The following is a 10952-nucleotide window of genomic DNA, read 5'->3' as shown; positions in this document are numbered from 1 at the left end:
CCCTAAGCCCCGGGGTCACAATTTCATCAAAAATCTGTCTTTCGGCAATTCACTCAAAAATGGTGCCAAATGGTTGCAATTGCTCCCCTGAAAGGTTTGGCGGTCGAAACAGAAGGCTTTTAATCACACGAAAAGAAATCAGCCCTCGACAACTTAACCGGCAGAAAAATATTTTTCTGAAAAAATCCCTAAGCCCCGGGGTCACAATTTCATAAAAAATCTGATTTTCGGCAATTCACTCAAAAATGGTGCCAAACGGTTGCAATTGCTCCCCTGAAAGGTTTGGCGGTCGAAACAGAAGGCTTTTAATCACAGGACACGAAAACAGCCCTCGACAACTTAACCGGCAGAAAAAGATTTTTTTGAAAAAATCCCTAAGCCCCGGGGTCACAATTTCATTAAAAATCTGACTTTCGGCAATTCACTCAAAAATGGTGCCAAACGGTTGCAATTGCTCCCCTGAAAGGTTTGGCAGTCGAAATAGAAGGCTTTTAATCACAGAAAAAGAAATCAGCCCTCGACAACTTAACTGGCAGAAAAATATTTTTCTGAAAAAATCCCTAAGCACCGGGGTCACAATTTCATCAAAAATCTGCCTTTCGGCAAATCACTCAAAAATGGTGCCAAACGGTTGCAATTGCTCCCCTTAAAGGTTTGGCAGTCCAAATAGAAGGCTTTTAATCACAGGACACGAAATCAGCCCTCGACAACTTAACCGGCAGAGAAATATTTTTTTGAAAAAATCCCTAAGCCCCGGGGTCACAATTTCATCAAAAATCTGTCTTTCGGCAATTCACTCAAAAATGGTGCCAAATGGTTGCAATTGCTCCCCTGAAAGGTTTGGCGGTCGAAACAGAAGGCTTTTTATAAAAGGACACGAAATCAGCCCTCAACAACTTAACCGGCAGAAAAATATTTTTTTGAAAAAATCCCTAAGCTCCGGGGTCACAATTTCATCAAAAATCTGACTTTCGGTAATTCACTCAAAAATGGTGCCAAACGGTTGCAATTGCTCCCCTGAAAGGTTTGGCGGTCGAAACAGAAGGCTTTTAATCACAGGACACGAAATCAGCCCTCGACAACTTAACCGGCAGAAAAATATTTTTTGGAAAAAATCCCTAAGCCCCGGGGTCACAATTTCATCAAAAATCTGACTTTCGGCAATTCACTCAAAAATGGTGCCAAATGGTTGAAAATGCTCACCTGAGAGGTTTGGCGGTCGAAACAGAAGGCTTTTAATCACAGGAAAAGAAATCAGCCCTCGACAACTTGACCGGCAGAAAAATATTTTTTGGAAAAAATCCCTAAGCCCCGGGGTCACAATTTCATCAAAAATCTGCCTTTCGGCAATTCACTCAAAAATGGTGCCAAATGGTTGCAATTGCTCCCCTGAAAGGTTTGGCAGTCGAAATAGAAGGCTTTTAATCACAGGAAAAGAAATCCGCCCTCGACAACTTAACTGGCAGAAAAATATTTTTCTGAAAAAATCCCTAAGCCCCGGGGTCACAATTTCATCAAAAATCTGACTTTCGGCAATTCACTCAAAAATGGTGCCAAATGGTTGCAATTGCTCCCCTGAAAGGTTTGGCGGTCGAAACAGAAGGCTTTTAATCACACGAAAAGAAATCAGCCCTCGACAACTTAACCGGCAGAAAAATATTTTTCTGAAAAAATCCCTAAGCCCCGGGGTCACAATTTCATTAAAAATCTGACTTTCGGCAATTCACTCAAAAATGGTGCGAAACGGTTGCAATTGCTCCCCTGAGAGGTTTGGTGGTCGAAACAGAAGGGTTTTAATCACAGGAAAAGAAATCAGCCCTCGACAACTTAACCGGCAGAAAAAGATTTTTTTGAAAAAATCCCTAAGCCCCGGGGTCACAATTTCATCAAAAATCTGATTTTCGGCAATTCACTCAAAAATGGTGCCAAACGGTTGCAATTGCTCCCCTGAAAGGTTTGGCGGTCGAAACAGAAGGCTATTTATCACAGGAGAAGAAATCAGCCCTCGACAACTTAACCGGCAGAAAAATATTTTTTTGAAAAAAATCCCTAAGCCCCAGGGTCACAATTTCATCAAAAATCTGACTTTCGGCAAATCACTCAAAAATGGTGCCAAACGGTTGCAATTGCTCCCCTGAAAGGTTTGGCAGTCCAAATAGAAGGCTTTTAATCACAGGACACGAAATCAGCCCTCGACAACTTAACCGGCAGAGAAATATTTTTTTGAAAAAATCCCTAAGCCCCGGGGTCACAATTTCATCAAAAATCTGTCTTTCGGCAATTCACTCAAAAATGGTGCCAAATGGTTGCAATTGCTCCCCTGAAAGGTTTGGCGGTCGAAACAGAAGGCTTTTTATAAAAGGACACGAAATCAGCCCTCAACAACTTAACCGGCAGAAAAATATTTTTTTGAAAAAATCCCTAAGCCCCGGGGTCACAATTTCATCAAAAATCTGACTTTCGGTAATTCACTCAAAAATGGTGCCAAACGGTTGCAATTGCTCCCCTGAAAGGTTTGGCGGTCGAAACAGAAGGCTTTTAATCACAGGACACGAAATCAGCCCTCGACAACTTAACCGGCAGAAAAATATTTTTTGGAAAAAATCCCTAAGCCCCGGGGTCACAATTTCATCAAAAATCTGACTTTTCGCAATTCACTCAAAAATGGTGCCAAATGGTTGCAATTGCTCCCCTGAAAGGTTTGGCAGTCGAAATAGAAGGCTTTTAATCACAGGAAAAGAAATCAGCCCTCGACAACTTAACTGGCAGAAAAATATTTTTCTGAAAAAATCCCTAAGCCCCGGGGTCACAATTTCATCAAAAATCTGACTTTCGGCAAATCACTCAAAAATGGTGCCAAACGGTTGCAATTGCTCCCCTTAAAGGTTTGGCAGTCCAAATAGAAGGCTTTTAATCACAGGACACGAAATCAGCCCTCGACAACTTAACCGGCAGAGAAATATTTTTTTGAAAAAATCCCTAAGCCCCGGGGTCACAATTTCATCAAAAATCTGTCTTTCGGCAATTCACTCAAAAATGGTGCCAAATGGTTGCAATTGCTCCCCTGAAAGGTTTGGCGGTCGAAACAGAAGGCTTTTTATAAAAGGACACGAAATCAGCCCTCAACAACTTAACCGGCAGAAAAAGATTTTTTTGAAAAAATCCCTAAGCCCCGGGGTCACAATTTCATCAAAAATCTGACTTTCGGTAATTCACTCAAAAATGGTGCCAAACGGTTGCAATTGCTCCCCTGAAAGGTTTGGCGGTCGAAACAGAAGGCTTTTAATCACAGGACACGAAATCAGCCCTCGACAACTTAACCGGCAGAAAAATATTTTTTGGAAAAAATCCCTAAGCCCCGGGGTCACAATTTCATCAAAAATCTGACTTTCGGCAATTCACTCAAAAATGGTGCCAAATGGTTGAAAATGCTCACCTGAGAGGTTTGGCGGTCGAAACAGAAGGCTTTTAATCACAGGAAAAGAAATCAGCCCTCGACAACTTGACCGGCAGAAAAATATTTTTTTGAAAAAATCCCTAAGCCCCGGGGTCACAATTTCATCAAAAATCTGCCTTTCGGCAATTCACTCAAAAATGGTGCCAAATGGTTGCAATTGCTCCCCTGAAAGGTTTGGCAGTCGAAATAGAAGGCTTTTAATCACAGGAAAAGAAATCAGCCCTCGACAACTTAACTGGCAGAAAAATATTTTTCTGAAAAAATCCCTAAGCCCCGGGGTCACAATTTCATCAAAAATCTGTCTTTCGGCAATTCACTCAAAAATGGTGCCAAATGGTTGCAATTGCTCCCCTGAAAGGTTTGGCGGTCGAAACAGAAGGCTTTTAATCACACGAAAAGAAATCAGCCCTCGACAACTTAACCGGCAGAAAAATATTTTTCTGAAAAAATCCCTAAGCCCCGGGGTCACAATTTCATCAAAAATCTGTCTTTCGGCAATTCACTCAAAAATGGTGCCAAACGGTTGCAATTGCCCCCCCCTGAAAGGTTAGGCAGTCGAAATAGAAGGCTTTTAATCACAGGACACGAAATCAGCCCTCGACAACTTAACTGGCAGAAAAAGATTTTTTTGAAAAAATCCCTAAGCCCCGGGGTCACAATTTCATCAAAAATCTGACTTTCGGCAATTCACTCAGAAATGGTGCCAAACGGTTGCTAATCCTCCCCTGAAAGGTTTGGCGGTCGAAACAGAAGGCTTTTTATCACAGGACACGAAATCAGCCCTCGACAACTTAACCGGCAGAAAAATATTTTTTTGAAAAAATCCCTAAGCCCCGGGGTCACAATTTCATCAAAAATCTGACTTTCGGTAATTCACTCAAAAATGGTGCCAAACGGTTGAAAATGCTCACCTGAGAGGTTTGTTGGTCGAAACAGAAGGGATTTAATCACAGGAAAAGAAATCAGCCCTCGACAACTTAACCGGCAGAAAAATATTTTTTTGAAAAAATCCCTAAGCCCCGGGGTCACAATTTCATCAAAAATCTGATTTTCGGCAATTCACTCAAAAATGGTGCCAAACGGTTGCAATTGCTCCCCTGAAAGGTTTGGCGGTCGAAACAGAAGGCTTTTAATCACAGGAAAAGAAATCAGCCCTCGACAACTTAACCGGCAGAAAAAGATTTTTTTGAAAAAATCCCTAAGCCCCGGGGTCACAATTTCATCAAAAATCTGATTTTCGGCAATTCACTCAAAAATGGTGCCAAACGGTTGAAAATGCTCACCTGAGAGGTTTGGCGGTCGAAACAGAAGGCTTTTAATCACAGGAAAAGAAATCAGCCCTCGACAACTTGACCGGCAGAAAAATATTTTTTTGAAAAAATCCCTAAGCCCCAGGGTCACAATTTCATCAAAAATCTGTCTTTCGGCAATTCACTCAAAAATGGTGCCAAATGGTTGCAATTGCTCCCCTGAAAGGTTTGGCAGTCGAAATAAAAGGCTTTTAATCACAGGAAAAGAAATCAGCCCTCGACAACTTAACCGGCAGAAAAAGATTTTTTTGAAAAAATCCCTAAGCCCCGGGGTCACAATTTCATCAAAAATCTGATTTTCGGCAATTCACTCAAAATTGGTGCGAAACGGTTGCAATTGCTCCCCTGAAAGGTTTGGCGGTCGAAACAGAAGGCTTTTTATCACAGGAAAAGAAATCAGCCCTCGACAACTTAACCGGCAGAAAAAGATTTTTTTGAAAAAATCCCTAAGCCCCGGGGTCACAATTTCATCAAAAATCTGACTTTCGGCAATTCACTCAAAAATGGTGCCAAACGGTTGCAAATCCTCCCCTGAAAGGTTTGGCGGTCGAAACAGAAGGCTTTTTATAAAAGGACACGAAATCAGCCCTCAACAACTTAACCGGCAGAAAAATATTTTTTTGAAAAAATCCCTAAGCCCCGGGGTCACAATTTCATTAAAAATCTGACTTTCGGTAATTCACTCAAAAATGGTGCCAAACGGTTGCAATTGCTCCCCTGAAAGGTTTGGCGGTCGAAACAGAAGGCTTTTAATCACAGGACACGAAATCAGCCCTCGACAACTTAACCGGAAGAAAAATATTTTTTGGAAAAAATCCCTAAGCCCCGGGGTCACAATTTCATCAAAAATCTGACTTTCGGCAATTCACTCAAAAATGGTGCCAAATGGTTGAAAATGCTCACCTGAGAGGTTTGGCGGTCGAAACAGAAGGCTTTTAATCACAGGAAAAGAAATCAGCCCTCGACAACTTGACCGGCAGAAAAATATTTTTTTGAAAAAATCCCTAAGCCCCGGGGTCACAATTTCATCAAAAATCTGCCTTTCGGCAATTCACTCAAAAATGGTGCCAAATGGTTGCAATTGCTCCCCTGAAAGGTTTGGCAGTCGAAATAGAAGGCTTTTAATCACAGGAAAAGAAATCAGCCCTCGACAACTTAACTGGCAGAAAAATATTTTTCTGAAAAAATCCCTAAGCCCCGGGGTCACAATTTCATCAAAAATCTGACTTTCGACAAATCACTCAAAAATGGTGCCAAACGGTTGCAATTGCTCCCCTTAAAGGTTTGGCAGTCCAAATAGAAGGCTTTTAATCACACGAAAAGAAATCAGCCCTCGACAACTTAACCGGCAGAGAAATATTTTTTTGAAAAAATCCCTAAGCCCCGGGGTCACAATTTCATCAAAAATCTGTCTTTCGGCAATTCACTCAAAAATGGTGCCAAATGGTTGCAATTGCTCCCCTGAAAGGTTTGGCGGTCGAAACAGAAGGCTTTTTATCACAGGACACGAAATCAGCCCTCGACAACTTAACCGGCAGAAACATATTTTTTTGAAAAAATCCCTAAGCCCCGGGGTCACAATTTCATCAAAAATCTGACTTTCGGTAATTCACTCAAAAATGGTGCCAAACGGTTGCAATTGCTCCCCTGAGAGGTTTGGTGGTCGAAACAGAAGGGTTTTAATCACAGGAAAAGAAATCAGCCCTCGACAACTTAACCGGCAGAAAAAGATTTTTTTGAAAAAATCCCTAAGCCCCGGGGTCACAATTTCATCAAAAATCTGATTTTCGGCAATTCACTCAAAAATGGTGCCAAACGGTTGCAATTGCTCCCCTGAAAGGTTTGGCGGTCGAAACAGAAGGCTTTTAATCACAGGACACGAGAACAGCCCTCGACAACTTAACCGGCAGAAAAAGATTTTTTTGAAAAAATCCCTAAGCCCCGGGGTCACAATTTCATTAAAAATCTGACTTTCGGCAATTCACTCAAAAATGGTGCCAAACGGTTGCAAATGCTCCCCTGAAAGGTTTGGCGGTCGAAACAGAAGGCTATTTATCACAGGAGAAGAAATCAGCCCTCGACAACTTAACCGGCAGAAAAATATTTTTTTGAAAAAAATCCCTAAGCCCCAGGGTCACAATTTCATCAAAAATCTGACTTTCGGCAAATCACTCAAAAATGGTGCCAAACGGTTGCAATTGCTCCCCTGAAAGGTTTGGCAGTCCAAATAGAAGGCTTTTAATCACAGGACACGAAATCAGCCCTCGACAACTTAACCGGCAGAGAAATATTTTTTTGAAAAAATCCCTAAGCCCCGGGGTCACAATTTCATCAAAAATCTGTCTTTCGGCAATTCACTCAAAAATGGTGCCAAATGGTTGTAATTGCTCCCCTGAAAGGTTTGGCGGTCGAAACAGAAGGCTTTTTATAAAAGGACACGAAATCAGCCCTCAACAACTTAACCGGCAGAAAAATATTTTTTTGAAAAAATCCCTAAGCCCCGGGGTCACAATTTCATCAAAAATCTGACTTTCGGTAATTCACTCAAAAATGGTGCCAAACGGTTGCAATTGCTCCCCTGAAAGGTTTGGCGGTCGAAACAGAAGGCTTTTAATCACAGGACACGAAATCAGCCCTCGACAACTTAACCGGCAGAAAAATATTTTTTGGAAAAAATCCCTAAGCCCCGGGGTCACAATTTCATCAAAAATCTGACTTTTGGCAATTCACTCAAAAATGGTGCCAAATGGTTGCAATTGCTCCCCTGAAAGGTTTGGCAGTCGAAATAGAAGGCTATTAATCACAGGAAAAGAAATCAGCCCTCGACAACTTAACTGGCAGAAAAATATTTTTCTGAAAAAATCCCTAAGCCCCGGGGTCACAATTTCATCAAAAATCTGACTTTCGGCAATTCACTCAAAAATGGTGCCAAATGGTTGCAATTGCTCCCCTGAAAGGTTTGGCGGTCGAAACAGAAGGCTTTTAATCACACGAAAAGAAATCAGCCCTCGACAACTTAACCGGCAGAAAAATATTTTTCTGAAAAAATCCCTAAGCCCCGGGGTCACAATTTCATTAAAAATCTGACTTTCGGCAATTCACTCAAAAATGGTGCGAAACGGTTGCAATTGCTCCCCTGAAAGGTTTGGCGGTCGAAACAGAAGGCTTTTTATCACAGGACACGAAATCAGCCCTCGACAACTTAACCGGCAGAAACATATTTTTTTGAAAAAATCCCTAAGCCCCGGGGTCACAATTTCATCAAAAATCTGACTTTCGGTAATTCACTCAAAAATGGTGCCAAACGGTTGCAATTGCTCCCCTGAGAGGTTTGGTGGTCGAAACAGAAGGGTTTTAATCACAGGAAAAGAAATCAGCCCTCGACAACTTAACCGGCAGAAAAAGATTTTTTTGAAAAAATCCCTAAGCCCCGGGGTCACAATTTCATCAAAAATCTGATTTTCGGCAATTCACTCAAAAATGGTGCCAAACGGTTGCAATTGCTCCCCTGAAAGGTTTGGCGGTCGAAACAGAAGGCTTTTAATCACAGGACACGAGAACAGCCCTCGACAACTTAACCGGCAGAAAAAGATTTTTTTGAAAAAATCCCTAAGCCCCGGGGTCACAATTTCATTAAAAATCTGACTTTCGGCAATTCACTCAAAAATGGTGCCAAACGGTTGCAAATGCTCCCCTGAAAGGTTTGGCGGTCGAAACAGAAGGCTATTTATCACAGGAGAAGAAATCAGCCCTCGACAACTTAACCGGCAGAAAAATATTTTTTTGAAAAAAATCCCTAAGCCCCAGGGTCACAATTTCATCAAAAATCTGACTTTCAGCAAATCACTCAAAAATGGTGCCAAACGGTTGCAATTGCTCCCCTGAAAGGTTTGGCAGTCCAAATAGAAGGCTTTTAATCACAGGACACGAAATCAGCCCTCGACAACTTAACCGGCAGAGAAATATTTTTTTGAAAAAATCCCTAAGCCCCGGGGTCACAATTTCATCAAAAATCTGTCTTTCGGCAATTCACTCAAAAATGGTGCCAAATGGTTGCAATTGCTCCCCTGAAAGGTTTGGCGGTCGAAACAGAAGGCTTTCTATAAAAGGACACGAAATCAGCCCTCGACAACTTAACCGGCAGAAAAATATTTTTTGGAAAAAATCCCTAAGCCCCGGGGTCACAATTTCATCAAAAATCTGACTTTCGGCAATTCACTCAAAAATGGTGCCAAATGGTTGAAAATGCTCACCTGAGAGGTTTGGCGGTCGAAACAGAAGGCTTTTAATCACAGGAAAAGAAATCAGCCCTCGACAACTTGACCGGCAGAAAAATATTTTTTTGAAAAAATCCCTAAGCCCCGGGGTCACAATTTCATCAAAAATCTGCCTTTCGGCAATTCACTCAAAAATGGTGCCAAATGGTTGCAATTGCTCCCCTGAAAGGTTTGGCAGTCGAAATAGAAGGCTTTTAATCACAGGAAAAGAAATCAGCCCTCGACAACTTAACTGGCAGAAAAATATTTTTCTGAAAAAATCCCTAAGCCCCGGGGTCACAATTTCATCAAAAATCTGACTTTTGGCAATTCACTCAAAAATGGTGCCAAATGGTTGCAATTGCTCCCCTGAAAGGTTTGGCAGTCGAAATAGAAGGCTATTAATCACAGGAAAAGAAATCAGCCCTCGACAACTTAACTGGCAGAAAAATATTTTTCTGAAAAAATCCCTAAGCCCCGGGGTCACAATTTCATCAAAAATCTGACTTTCGGCAATTCACTCAAAAATGGTGCCAAATGGTTGCAATTGCTCCCCTGAAAGGTTTGGCGGTCGAAACAGAAGGCTTTTAATCACACGAAAAGAAATCAGCCCTCGACAACTTAACCGGCAGAAAAATATTTTTCTGAAAAAATCCCTAAGCCCCGGGGTCACAATTTCATTAAAAATCTGACTTTCGGCAATTCACTCAAAAATGGTGCGAAACGGTTGCAATTGCTCCCCTGAAAGGTTTGGCGGTCGAAACAGAAGGCTTTTTATCACAGGACACGAAATCAGCCCTCGACAACTTAACCGGCAGAAACATATTTTTTTGAAAAAATCCCTAAGCCCCGGGGTCACAATTTCATCAAAAATCTGACTTTCGGTAATTCACTCAAAAATGGTGCCAAACGGTTGCAATTGCTCCCCTGAGAGGTTTGGTGGTCGAAACAGAAGGGTTTTAATCACAGGAAAAGAAATCAGCCCTCGACAACTTAACCGGCAGAAAAAGATTTTTTTGAAAAAATCCCTAAGCCCCGGGGTCACAATTTCATCAAAAATCTGATTTTCGGCAATTCACTCAAAAATGGTGCCAAACGGTTGCAATTGCTCCCCTGAAAGGTTTGGCGGTCGAAACAGAAGGCTTTTAATCACAGGACACGAGAACAGCCCTCGACAACTTAACCGGCAGAAAAAGATTTTTTTGAAAAAATCCCTAAGCCCCGGGGTCACAATTTCATTAAAAATCTGACTTTCGGCAATTCACTCAAAAATGGTGCCAAACGGTTGCAAATGCTCCCCTGAAAGGTTTGGCGGTCGAAACAGAAGGCTATTTATCACAGGAGAAGAAATCAGCCCTCGACAACTTAACCGGCAGAAAAATATTTTTTTGAAAAAAATCCCTAAGCCCCAGGGTCACAATTTCATCAAAAATCTGACTTTCAGCAAATCACTCAAAAATGGTGCCAAACGGTTGCAATTGCTCCCCTGAAAGGTTTGGCAGTCCAAATAGAAGGCTTTTAATCACAGGACACGAAATCAGCCCTCGACAACTTAACCGGCAGAGAAATATTTTTTTGAAAAAATCCCTAAGCCCCGGGGTCACAATTTCATCAAAAATCTGTCTTTCGGCAATTCACTCAAAAATGGTGCCAAATGGTTGCAATTGCTCCCCTGAAAGGTTTGGCGGTCGAAACAGAAGGCTTTTTATAAAAGGACACGAAATCAGCCCTCGACAACTTAACCGGCAGAAAAATATTTTTTGGAAAAAATCCCTAAGCCCCGGGGTCACAATTTCATCAAAAATCTGACTTTCGGCAATTCACTCAAAAATGGTGCCAAATGGTTGAAAATGCTCACCTGAGAGGTTTGGCGGTCGAAACAGAAGGCTTTTAATCACAGGAAAAGAAATCAGCCCTCGACAACTTGAC

This window comes from Podarcis erhardii (assembly GCF_964252035.2).
Source record: "Podarcis erhardii genome assembly, chromosome: 14".
NCBI lineage: Eukaryota > Metazoa > Chordata > Lepidosauria > Squamata > Lacertidae > Podarcis > Podarcis erhardii.
This window is presented reverse-complemented; position numbering follows the sequence as displayed.